We start from the raw sequence: 13,876 nt of genomic DNA on the forward strand, positions 1-13,876 counted from the left end.
TCCCAGAATCACTCATCATTATGTTTCTGATAATCCTTTGTGGTTTGTAGGGCATTTCCTGCAGATATTTCTCTTTCCTTAATCAAAAGCCGTAAAGGGAGGAGGTCAAGTTTTGGAAGTGTTTGTGGTTTGTGAGAAAGAAGATGCTGCTATTAAATGATCAATGTAGGTAGGATCTCAAAGTTAGAAACCATTAGGAGCCAGAGGACGTTTCAGCAGCAAGAGCAAGTAATGGTGGCACCTCAATTCAAAAGACCAATCACATCCCATTTTGGTTATTTCAATTTCCTAGCCTTGTTAAAGACTGGACATATTTTTTCTAGGATCCTTTTGATCATAAATGGGAGAAACCAACAGCCTTTTCTAGGAACTTGAAGAATGGTCCCTTCTTAATCAGTTTTACTTTATTCCACTGAGAAGATATTGCCAGGTAGGCTTCATTTTCTATACCAGCTTAGGAATGTCTACAGAAATAAGACAGTTCAGGTGAATACACGTACTGTTTTCCTTCACTGAGTAGTTGAAGCAAAGTGAAACCCTAGAAACGAGAAAATGTCTCCTTTTTATTAGAAGTTCAAAGCAATAATTTATGTATTCATGTGGTACCATTGTTCTCTATTAGATGGAGTCACCTCCACTCCAGTATGATTGGTTCATGCTGATAACTTTGGGTCAACAAGAGGAAAGATGCTGTAATACTAACAGCCATCTAAAAATTATGTTCTGATCACTCTAAAGAGACAGAGTTAGGGTTAAGATTAGCAGTAGGTTAGGGTGGGTTTCTGGAGCGCTGACTTCAGTTTGTTGAATGAATGAAGCTCAGCTAAGTCTGCACTTTTATGTCTATAGTCATATTGTCATGTAGTGTTTTCAGCATCCTTGCCTTAAAAGAAAAGAGTGATAGGCAAACTGACCTCTTATATTAAAATGATGTGTAACTAAAGCTTTGGTAGAAGGCACCAGGCAAAGACTTACCTAAGGTCAAAATGTACAGCTGTTGAATGAAGTACTTTGAAGCTCATTTGGGGGAAATGGTAGGTTTAGTTTGCCTGTTAAAGTTAATATGCTCTTTGTATCACGTGAGCTACAGAGCCCACTTTTGAGAGTGAGCAAAGGGAACAGTCTCTGTGTTAACTTAGTGTAGAGCTGTGGATCAGAGCCCTTCTATGGCCTCCAAAGCCTCGTGAGCTTCAGTGTGACACAACAGCTCTGCCAGGCGTGCCACAGCATCATTTGTGTGGCTGATATGATGCTGTGCCTTTAACACATCAAAGCACTCAACTCTCTATCACCAGTCAACATCCTCCAGCTCTCTCTTTAAACAGCTAGGCCAGTTTCTCCTAACTGATCTCCATTCTGGAATTATCTGTTCCCTCTCCTATATGGACTGTATTTTGAAACAACAAAACCCTCTGGCACAGCTGACTGTAAAACAAAGAACAATGAAGAGATGATGCAACAGTGTAGCATTGCTCTCTCACAGAAGTTTTGACTTGCCATTGTCTTGTCATCTCCTCTCCCTCTTACTGTGATGCTTAGAGCTCACTATTATTATTATGTTAGTACCTCTCACTATTTTAATTGTGTAATACAGACAGTAAGCTCCACAGGGTAAGGACCTGGTCTTTATCCTTATCAGTATGGTGCCATGCACATCAGCAGTGCTATCTAAATAACGGTTACTGATAACAAAATGCAGCTGCCAATTTTCCTAAACTTGGAATCATTTCTCTCAACTATAACTCACTGATTAGACATTATCCCTGCTTCTCTGAAGATAAAGATACCTCTTTCTGACAGCCAGGACTAGGGTAAATGATAGCTACTTATTGCCAGGTGAATGAAAGGGAGTCTAAAAATCAGATGATTGAACAATAACAGGGGTATAAAAATAAGAAAAAGAACATATTTTACTTGTGTGGGGATTTTTTGGGGTAAACTCAGATTACATTTTTCAAGTACATAAGGAACATGGTCTTATTAATGTTCCAGGCACCCAGAGATGCTGTAAAGCTTATAATGCATTTCTACTACAATATAATATATAATACAATGCATCCCTTACTTCCGCATACTTCTGTGAGGTTTTTCTTAAAAGCAGTGGCATTTCAGGCTTTGATTCACATTATGAGATTTTATACTGAATTTCTGCAATGTGTCCTAGGATAGGCATTTTCCTCTTTTCTTTATCCCTGGTAAAGTTGCTTTGTGCAGAACAATTTTATCCATATGTATAATTGGAGCTTGCTTTATCAAGGTGCTAGTTTCAATCAAGAAATGGTCTTAAGTATAAGCACATGAATAGTCTTCTGCTTTCAATGGCTCACAACATTAAGCAGTTACTTAAGTTTTGATGGATCAAAGTGTGCAATACCTTCTGAGATTGAATTTGTTTTTTTTATCAAAGGCTGGTTTCCTCTGAAAATCTCTCTTCCTGTGACTGGCTGCTGTTCTCAACAAAAATGTTTGTCCTCTGCAGGTGCTGTAGGGGGCATCTTACACTGTAAAAGCTGAACATCATATGATGCAGTAATTGGTTTCATTTTGCACTGTACAGCACAGCCTGTGTTTGGGCAGCATTTTGATTTAAACAGTATTCCAGGTCTGCCACACAAATAAATTATTCAAGACTGAGGGGCAGTATACAGTTCTATAACAAGACTGAGCCAAACCATCCTGATAGCAAGTTTTGACCCTTCTGGGAAAGGGTTAAGTGGGTTCTGCTGACTCACCGAGGTAGGTGGCTTATTAGTTCACTTGTGTAAAAGGGAGATAAAAATGGCTTGCTGGGGAGAAACCATCTAAGATGCCGGCTGAGCAGTCATGAGGGAGAAGCCTTAGAAACAGCTGAACTTTATTTTCTTATTGCTTATATCTTTGTTAATAAAGCCAAACCCCCAAAGCAAGAAGGGGGCAGGAGTAATTTTGGACTCCATTCAGCGTATGGCCTGCATTTGAAAGTGAGTTGGGAAAGGCTCCAGCTCACAGGTATAAATTACATGAAACAGTGACATAAAGACCTTGCATGGTGAAAATATTAAAGCATTCAGTCATAAGACCAATAACCAGGAGAGACAGAAATGAAGAGGTTGAAGGCAGGCTAGAAAGTCAGGTTTTAAGATGAAAATTTAGGAGATAGGGAATCAGTGAAAGGGGAGAATCTGCAAAGATTGTTTCAGGTGAACAGGGCTGCAGAGAGAGAGCTCTTTCAGCAACCAAACTAGTCTGACTCTAGATTAAAAGACTAGGTAAGTATCCAAATTTATTTGGGGAGGATTCTTCAACAAAGATGCACTGGGATACATATTTTTGCTCGACCTCAGTTGTCTGCTGTAGACAGAAGTTTTTTTTTTTTTGGTATTGTGTAGCGGAAGGTGAAAGTGCAAGGAGCATCCATACAACCAGTTAAAAATATAAACATGGGAACACCAGAAAGGCTATTTGGGGTCAGACCAAAGGTCCATCTAGCTCAATATCCTGTTTCTGACAGAAACCAACAGTGGATACCTAGGGAAGAATATAAGAGCAGTGATATAAGTGATACTTTCCTAGCATGATCTCCCAGCGTCCATTTGCAGCTCAAGGCCTTCCTGAGTTAAATGTGATATTTCTGTATTTAATAGCCCTTGATAGATTTTCCTTCCGTGGAGGTGCCTAGTCATTTTGGAGTTATAGCTCCAAATAATCTTGTACATGGGGTACATGATCTCCTATGGCAAGAAGTTCCACAACTTACTTACCGACCTCTATCATTATGCCCCACCCTTAGCTATCTGTTTTTCAGCCTAATTGAGTTACTCATTCTTCATATGTGAGCTGTTCCATGTCTCTGATTGTCTTGGTCATTCCTGTCTGAACCGTTTCTAGTTCTACTTTATCATGTTTGAGATGAAGGACCAGATCCTCACCCAGTATTCAGCATACAGGTGCAGCAGGGATTTATCCTGTAGCATAAGGACCTTCTTTATTCTGTTCTCTCGTTCCTTCCCTATTAACTCCTAACAGTTTATATGCTTTTTTGGCTGTTGCTGAGCACCAAGCTGACATTTTCATGGAACTCTGTTATATCCACAGAATCTTGTTGCTGGGTGGCAATGGTCAGCTCTGAGATCATCATTTCATAAGTTAAGTTTTCTTATGTGTGTTGTTTTACATTTATTAATCTTGAACTTCATCTGCCATTTTATTGCTCAGTCTCTCAGTCTCATTAAGTCCTTCTGCAGTTCTTCACAGCTGGCCTGTCATTTCTACTACTCTGTTTTCTTAATTCCCTTTGAAAGGTGTAGAAACTGAGGATATGTGGGAAGTAGAGAAGTTAAGGAGGGATACATGAGAGATAAAGACATTTGATGTTGGTCTGAGAGAAGTAAGAAGTAAGGAAGTGTATGAAAGCTGGAGAGCTAAGAGGTATGAAATATTCAAAAGAGATTTGAAGACAATAGGCAAATTAAGGAGAAGATTTTGGATCTCCATCAAATGGATGGAGAAAGTAAGACATGTATGGAAGCTGAAGAGGCTAATATTCATTTGATAGAGGAAATATTTGTTTGTTTGGATACATAAAAATTGTGGGGAAAGATTATGGGGCAACCTCTATGTGAGGGAAGGAGATGGTGGGATTTACATAAATTATAGGTTTGTGAGAAATGCAAAGGGGATTGTGAGAAATGGGAAGGGTGACAGATATTAATGGGACATGGATGATAAAGTGATATCTGTGGTAGACTGTGAATTCAACAATGCGGCAAAAGGAGCTGAAATATTGCCAGAAATAGTTATTCCTTTTGTATCAGCTGCATTCTGCATGGTAGCATTGATAGGTATAGGGCCATAGCTCTTTTTTTCCCATCTAGAATTTTGAGGGCAATTTGCTCTTAGCAATTGCTATTGCATGTAGCACTAGTTTAGACTGGATAATTATAAAAGAGGGACTTTTAGCACCATTTCCTTCTTTTACAGCTCCCTGAGAAATGTTTACCCATTAGCTGTAGTGGAGAGCTACATGAACTATGAGACAAAAAGCTTTAGCTGGGGATGGTTATGTTGCATTGCCTGCCCTTCCTTAAAGGGTTTACCTAGAATACATTGGGTATATAAATTATAACATGAGAAAATAGTATCTGTGAACTTCCTAAATTTATGGACAATCCAATAGAGATGCAGAAAACACAGGATTAATGTGGTCTAGGGCTTGGAAACAGACAGTGCATGCTGATACACTCCAGCAAAATCTCTGAGAGCTACTTACCTATTCTCTGGAATTTCACTTGTCATTTAGAAAAAACAAAAGCATGTTAAATCTCTGGCTGTTTTAGTTGGGAAGGAAACTATGAAAATGTGAACTGTGTGTAATAGATAAACAGTCCTCTGGAGAGATGGGAGCATAGCTCTAAATGGTGTGTGAACTGCCCTGGTCATCTCGGTGAGGTGTTAACTTATTTGCCCAAGAGTGATAATTTAGATGCCAACGAGATTTGTTATATTGTTCTTCAAGTAAAAAGAGGGGATAGGTTCATAATAGGTTGTGTTTAAGTAGTATATTAGGCTACTTTCTTTGCCAATACCAGCATAATCTACTGAAATGAGCCTATCATTTTGGCTACCCCCATGAGCAGAAATTTTTTGGTAGGAAGGACATGGAAGAATCCTATCCTTTTTTTTTCCCCTTCTAAATTGCCTTTTGCTCTTTGGTATGTATTTAGGAGTTGATTTCATGTAACTTCCATTTATCCCTCTGTTACAACCATGTAGTAGCCTCTGAGCTCAGTGTTTTTCTGTGACTGCTGTTCCCCTAACCAGAGGGCACACGTGCACATACACACTCACACCTGTATCAAGGGAAAACTTTATTTAAGACCTAGAAAAGCAGACAATAATATGGACTCAATCATTGCCAGGACCAACAGTATAAAGGAAATGTTGGAATTTTTATGCCAAGCTATCTCGGTGTAGTGATGAACTATAAGCAAAAACAGGGCAGGAGAAAGGACAGCCTGTCTGTGCTTTGAACCTTCCTCTCTCAATTGCATTTCAAGGACTTTTATTTGCATCTATCTTTAAAAGACAAATTTAATCCTGACACAAGAATGTAACTACTTACACAGATGATTCACACCTGGGAAATTTCAGGTAGATTGGTTTACTTTTAGTTAAGGGATGTCCTGGAAGACACAAATGAGTATAATGGAAAACTAGCTTCATTGTTAACTCTGGAGAGAACAATGTCTCTACATAATCAATCAATCAGTCACTTAGTTTTTTCTAGTGCACCCTTTATGCCAACATGCCTGAATGCTTTACGGTCATTAAATTAAATCAAAGAATACACTACAAAATGGACAAGGCCAGATCAATAAATCTTAAAACCTGATTCAAAATTACCAAGGACTCTGAACAAATAACCATGAACAAGTAACCAAGGAAGAATGAATGCCCCCATTCCTAAGGGCATGTGTGGGGGCATAAAACTGAACCAAGATGTAGATGCTAGTTAGAAGACTGAAACATTTAAAGGAACTGATCATTTTTATAGCATCAACCAACTACCAACAGCATCTACTTGAAGATCACAGTCTTAGGGTCTTCCTGGACTTCTAAGGGTTATTAGAAAATAATCATGGCAGCAAGAAGTGTTTACAACTGGCCAGAAGGCTATATGCTTCAGGTCACATACTGTCAGGAACCTACTTTCAAAGATTTGCCTGTTTGTGATCTCTGCATTTGATTACTGCAGGGTGTCATATCAAAAAAAGATGCAGCACACACCACCTGGTGTTAAACATTTGGTAACTGGTCCATCTTCATGGACCATCCCAGCAATCTGCACTTTGGAATGACTTTATTGAACCCAGAATCCAGTCCAAAGCCTTCCATTAGTTTGGCAGAAGATTTCCTCTCCTTGTTTGAGAGGAAAGCTTTATGAAACTACAATAGCCTTTATAAAACTACCAATTAATGGGGAGCATTGTAGATTCAGATGATAGAAATTTCCCGGAGCTGGCCCAACCTATGAAGGTCCATTCACAGAGGAGATAAAATGACCACAGACCTAACTATATTCAAAACTACATGCAAAACCCAGTTCTTCAACTTAAGTTTCCCTCAGTAGTTTTGCAAGGCATGTGCTCCTTAGTCTGTGAATTGGATCAAAAGTATTGCCTAAAGGCAAAGGGTTAGAGAAGATTTCACATATGAAAAACAGGAGGCTCTCAAAAGGGTGCAACCCCAGTTGCTGAACAGACACCACAGATACGATGGATAAAAGCCCACGTGAGACTTTGGTTTGTGAGCAAGCAGAAGCTGACAGTTGCCCCTTAGGAATACAGTATAAAGCTTGCAGTTCTGCAGGAGATGTGATCTGAAAGTCTGCTTCCTGTGAGCAATCAGACCTGAACTGTTGCATGGTGCTGCAGTTGCATAATTTAATAGTTGTTGTGTTTCCTCACAAGGTGACCGTACTTGGTGGTAGTGTACATGTAAAATTTGTAAGTCATTAGGGATAAAAGGGTCTGTGCAAGCAAAGGTCAGACATTATCCTCATGACTGGCAGGAGGGGTCCGCATTAAAACAAAGAAGGTATTTGATTTTCTTTTGAACATGAGCAGATGATTCAGACCTACCTGCCCTTCATGTGCTCTCAGCTTCTCCCCTTCCCATCTCCTCTCCTTTGAAACATTTTTAAGTCCATCTACTTTTATATTTTCAAACAAAAATCATAAAAGGGTCATAAATACCATGACTTGCTAAAATGAAAGCTGTTTTCTTCTCCTCCCAGGAGACTCCTGCCTGAGAGAGAGACAGAAAGAGTTCACCTCTTTGAAGATTTCCTTCTCTGTTGAAGTAAAGCTGGTATCTAAGAGCAGTCTTCAGGGCTTTGTTCTTATCATCATCTTGACCTGGCTTTGTACAGGCTTCTCTCTCTATTGCTTATGGAAGTGTGAAGGACGGGGCTAGGGGAAGGAATTTGGGCTATCACTGGCAGAGCGGGGGGTCATGCTTGGAAAGGGATTGTACTGTGGATCTGAAAAATGCTATAAACTCAGTGCGCCAGGAAAAAAAAAAAGGAACTTCCCTACTGGATCAGGCCTACCTCTTCTGTCTCTGATGCTGGCCAGAACCAGATGCTTCTTAGAAGGTACAAAGAAAGTTTAAGTGGGCAATTATGGAATAACCTGCCCTGAGTAGTAGATAGAATTTTCTCCCTGCCTGGCCCAAAGCCCTCCTCCATCTCCCTTCATTAGTTAGATTTCAGGTTTATACCCTGAAGCATGATGGCTTCTCTCTCTTCCAAACTGCTTTTCATTCTGGCCTGTCTTATGTAGCTGCCCATGACAGTGTTGTGATGGGATGTATAGGTCTTGTCCATTGAGAGTCTGTGACAGATCATAGCTGTATTGGAAAGAGAGGCAGAAAGGTGAAGAGAAAGCAGGGGAGAGGAGCATAAACTCAGATGAAACATCGATCAGGAAGATGGAAAGAAGAATGAGTGGCTGTGTAATGAATTGCTGCCTGCTAACCTGGGCTGCGAAGATAGCTTGCAAGTGAGTATTTTTGCCTTTCAGAGACTTCAGCCTGGAGTACACTAGGAAATTCAGCTCTTGGTTGAAACTAATGTTCACCAATACTTCCCCTTAAATATATTTTTAAAAGCTGTGGAAGTGTTAGAGTAGTCTTGACAAAACTATTCTTGCTATATTCTGAGGGAGCTTTTTCTTTCACTGAAGTTCATAACTTATTTCTGAAATGGTACTGGAGCTTTTGGGAGCTACTGGACATTGAACACCAATGAAAATCACACTATTTTCTAGTGCCTGAAAAGGATTTAGGAGCCCAAAGCCAGACATTCATGTCTAGGCCCTCATCCCTGTCTTTTGAATTGAGATGGCTACTCATATATCCCAGATAGAACAAAGAGTTTATCTTAAGGGCCAGGTTCTCAAAGGAAGAAAGGGGTTTCTAATAAAAATAAACTAAACCAATATGTAATTTCCTCATTCAAGCTCATTTCTGCTTCGAAACAAAAAAGAATCACAATTGTGAGATAGTGTGTTCTAAACAATAGAAAACAAGGCTGTCGCTCCGAAAGCATCTCCTTTGCTAAATGCTATGGATCAGATTAATAAACTGTCCTTTTTATTTGATATGTATCTTTCATAACACTGGGGAACAATACTGTTTTTGCTATAGGCTCCCTGGAAAGTCAGCTGGGACTTCTCTTTCTGGCAGTAGATTTCTGGCAAAACTTTGTGTCTTCTGCTTTCTGAGCTGACTGACTCCTGGACCTTCTCAGGTCTGGGTAACAGATTTTTTCTCCCCTGGCTACAAGAGACACTAGAAGTGCAAGGTTTTAGAGCTGGCTTGTTCTTATGCCAGATTTTCTCCAGTGAGCAGATACTTCAAATTATACTTTTGCTTGAACCATCTAACAGGCAATCTGTAACATGACAGGGCTGTTACCCTTTAAAGCTGCCATTTACAAGTTCAAACAACTAAGTATTTTCTTCTAATCCTACAACATGCTGCCACATTGCCCGGCATGAATGGGGTGGTAAGAATATTATTTCACTGGAATGATCTCAAACATGAGTCCACAGCTTGGTTTGATGACAGGTAAATACTGTAAAATAATCCCTCTCCTCATCCACAAAATCTCTCCTCTGTCCACAATTAAGTCCCCTTTAAAACTCCATTTTTGCCATATTGACAACAATATTGCTAAGTAAAGCATACAGAAATTGTAAATAACTTGCCTATTAGTGTTCCTAGTCACCTTTCTCCTTGTCTGTCCTTCAGTTATGAATGCCTTGGAGGAGAGATCATCCTTGCGTAGTGCTTGGAAATTCCTTAGCTCTTAAGGGAAGCTACAGTAAATAAAAAATGATCCTAGATTCTATTTTCACTTCAAAAAGGAGCCATGTTACAACCTGATTTGGTGTGATTATACTGTAAATAGGCCCTAAACAGTCTAAGGGAAAACAACCCACTGTATTCACACTGTTGATAGACTGTATATTAGTAATCGCTTTTCTTCCCTGCTGTTCAAAACATTTTCCAAGTGTTCCTGAAATGGCATTGACAGCAGAATGTGGCCCAATTCAAGAGCTTTAATGCTACTGCTAAGTGGAAATGATTTTCTCATAGAAATTTCCATTGAAATAGTCTCCGTTTTACCAAAAAAATAGCAATACCACTGCAAACGCATTAGCAAATGAGAGACCTTCAACAATGTTTCTGACAAATCGGTCCAATGTTTTCAAAAACTTTGTCCAATTAAGTAAAAAGTGCAAATGTGGAATTTTAAAAATAGAGTAGCAATTTCTATCTGAAGATGTCAAAGAATTTTTCAGCATTGGTTACTGAAGTTAATAGGGAACATCATAACCTCCATTTTATATATGGGGAAACAGAGGCACAAAAATTTTTTTTGCCCTAAGTATTTACTTTTTTCCAAGAACTGTTACACTTGCTTTGCCACACGGAGAACCAGTGTTTTAGTTTCCCTTTAAAACCACAGATCATCACAGAGAACTTGGCCATCTCTGTCTATAGTAATGCTATATAGGACTAGGTCTGACAACCATTTTCTAACCTTGATGTGGAAAGACAGTGTACTTTTCCTGTCCTTTGTGGAGAGGGTCTTTTTTGCCTGTTATCCATGCTCAACACTTATAAATATTTCCCCATCATGACCTCCTTTTATTTCTCAACATCCTTTTGGACATTTTTATATAAAAGACTAATAGTTAAGGATATAGTTATTTACTGGTAGTCTATTAGCATCCAGAGATCTTAACTAGCACCAGGACACTATTGTAACAAGTACTACACATGCACAATTTAAGAAGTTCTCACTCTAAATAGTTACAAATTAAATGAGCAAAGAAGACACCGGTTGGGAGAAAGGGATTGCATCTGACAGTATCTGAGACCTAGAAGCTGAGCCCAACATCCTACAAGAATACTGTAGCAGAGGAACTTTGTGGAAAATTTCAAAAGATCAGGCTAAGTTCATGTCCCTCACAAAGGCATTCTCCTTGAGCAAGCACTCAGCTCTGTGTGGCACAATTAAATACTCACTGGTCTGAAGACAGCACAAGCATGACTCTCTCAACTAGTGATTAGGATGTTTGCCTGAGAGGGGGAGACATATGTTCCAGTCCTTTTTTCCAGATAACATGCAATATAAAAAGAGTTTGGCATTCATTAGTGCAGGCTTTTCCACTTTTAAATGAGTGCTCCTGATTGCTAGCCTACGAAGCTATGCCTAGTCTTTCTGGCCCAAAGAATACTTAAATAATCAATTCAAAATGAAATACTTAACGTGAGTTTCCATAGCAGCGCCCACTTTCACTCCAGAATAACCAATAGCACAGGAAGAGAGCCTTCCACTTCCACTTCCACAGATACAGATTCAGGTTCTCTTGGGGAATTAAATCACTGTCTCCCATCTTCTGAGATGCCTGAATACTGAGCTACTGAGTTGGAAAAGGCCACTCTGCTTTTTGCTTATAAGCTATGTCTTGTCCGTGTATAAGGGCTAAGATAAAGTTTAGGGCTGTGAACCAAGACTGGAAATAAGTGCCTCATTGCAATTTCATTTTTATGATTAATCCAGTATAATTGCCAACTGCTGTCAGAAGTGGTGGTCCCATCCCCTTTACCTTGCCTTACCCAGCCTCCAGGCAGCACATTGACACTATATTTCTTACATCAGATCTAGCAATGATGTAGGAATAAGGCATGTCAGATCAACTTCTTGGTTTAACAGAAAACTGTTTTTTTTTTTTAGAGGAGGAGGCATGGTGTTATTGGCAACCCTGTGGCCATTCAAATCTCCAAGACAAGGGAGTCCACAGGACTTGGCCTCAGTGGCAGTCTTCAAATGAACCAATGCAAACAATGTAAAACTCCACCTTAAGACTGGAGTTGAGATGATGACATGCCCAGTCCTTGGCATTTTTTATTTATTGTTTTAAGAGATTCCCCAACTAGTGTTCAGGTAGTTACTGCACTGTCTAAGGAGCCCAGCCACCTTGCAGAGAACTGCAGAGTCCGTATGTAGGCAAGTCCCAAAAAGTTAGACAGATTGCAATGAATTCTACCCTGCACTGTCGTAGTGCAGGGAGTTTCAAACATAAATGCAGGCCATCACATGGATTTTGTGTACATTCCTAGCAAAACTGGCAGCTTTACATATGTTTTTCTGTTTGAGAAATGTTCATAAACAATCAAATTGGTTCTGGCCCTGGGTGGCAGATTGCACTCGAGCATACAGCTGCCTTCTAGCTGAAAGCTAGGCTAAATCACCTACTGAAAGCATAAGCCTTCTTTACCATTTAACACTTCCTTAGCATTTAACACTGAAACTCAGAAAGAATCCAGCTTTTATTTTGCTTAGTCCTATTCACTTTCCCAAGGCTCAAAAGACTGCTAATTCCTCTGGAGTATCAAAGCTCCAAATCCAATGTAAACAGGCTTTTTTTCCCCTTAGCAGTGAACGTGGCAGTCACAGAGATGGGAGGAATGCTCCCTGTCTAGTTCATTTAAAACCAGAATTTAGTATTAATTTTGTCACTTTTTTAATGTGATTTTTAGTGTGGAAAGTAGTAGGCTGACAACACAGGACAATGCAACGCTCTGTGCCTCTGCTGAACTTACACATGGTACAAGATCATCTTCTAATGTCATGGTGTTGGCTAGAATGGGAGAGTCACTGTGATTTTAGGTGAGATTAACCAACCGGCAGAAGAACCTGCTCTGAGGGAATTTTTTTGCCAAGATTTATCTAGGCAGTGACAGAGAAAACCAGCATGTGGCACATTACAGTGGACACAGAGGGTCTTCCTATTCTACTTATTCTACTGCTCGAGCTGAGTTACACACTACAAAAAACATGTTCTTTGCAAGAAGGAGCAGAGTAAGATACCATTTGGCTTAAACCCAGCCCTGCTTGTGAATGTAAGTTAAATCTGTTCCATATTTCTTTTGTTCTGTTTCCTTAATCTCTGTGGAATTTTCCATGGTGACTCTTCAGTCATTAATAGCCCTGACTGGTATTTATCATAAACTCGTCTAATGTCACAAGATCTAAGAACATGTCCTTGGTCTCTTGGTATCCTGGCTGGGGGCAACATGGAGTTACAGAACCCCAACAAGACTGCAACAGGACACTGGGTTTTTTTTGTCCTTTTCTGCATAATCATGTTGGGGCAATCTATTAATCTAGGGCAGAGAAACAATATTCATAAAATCCCACTGTTTAAGCCTTTCAGTCAGGCTCTTGCAGCGGGAACTGACATACTGTCAAAGTTGACAGCGCTATGCCAGTTTATTTCAGCAGAAAACCTGGCCTTTTCTTTGCTCCCATCTCCGGAGCTCATCTGCTCCCATTATATGAACCCTGGCTCACTACTGTCCTTAATAAAATCTCCCTGCACCATATGCTCCCTTAGCTTCTCTTTGATTAGGGCTCCCAGAGTCTTCCTCATGGCTGACGTCAGGTGCATGCACAGCTCTGCAATTTCCCGACAGCCCTTTTCAAATACTGGCTTTTAATTAGGCTCTCTGTGTTTTACCAGCACTTTCTTCTTTCACCAACTGCCTTTGAAGTGATGTGACTGTTAGGGGTGGTCCTTCTCCACTGACCTTTTTTGTTGTTTCCATACGGGATTCTAGGACAGAATTTCTTAGCTTTTCAGATGCTCTGATTTTTTTGCTGTGTTGTGATCCTAATTTCCTTCAGGATTTCTTCTTCCTCTCCTGGGAAATTTGTCTCGATTTCTGGCATCTTTCCTTCCTAACCCTTCCCACTTTTTTTTCCTTCCAAAGACAGGGGAAAAGAATCCATTTAATATTTTTCTGTAGTAACGTCTATCTC

The sequence above is a fragment of the Apteryx mantelli genome, chromosome 1, assembly GCF_036417845.1.
Source record: "Apteryx mantelli isolate bAptMan1 chromosome 1, bAptMan1.hap1, whole genome shotgun sequence".
In the NCBI taxonomy this organism is placed as follows: Eukaryota; Metazoa; Chordata; class Aves; order Apterygiformes; family Apterygidae; genus Apteryx; species Apteryx mantelli.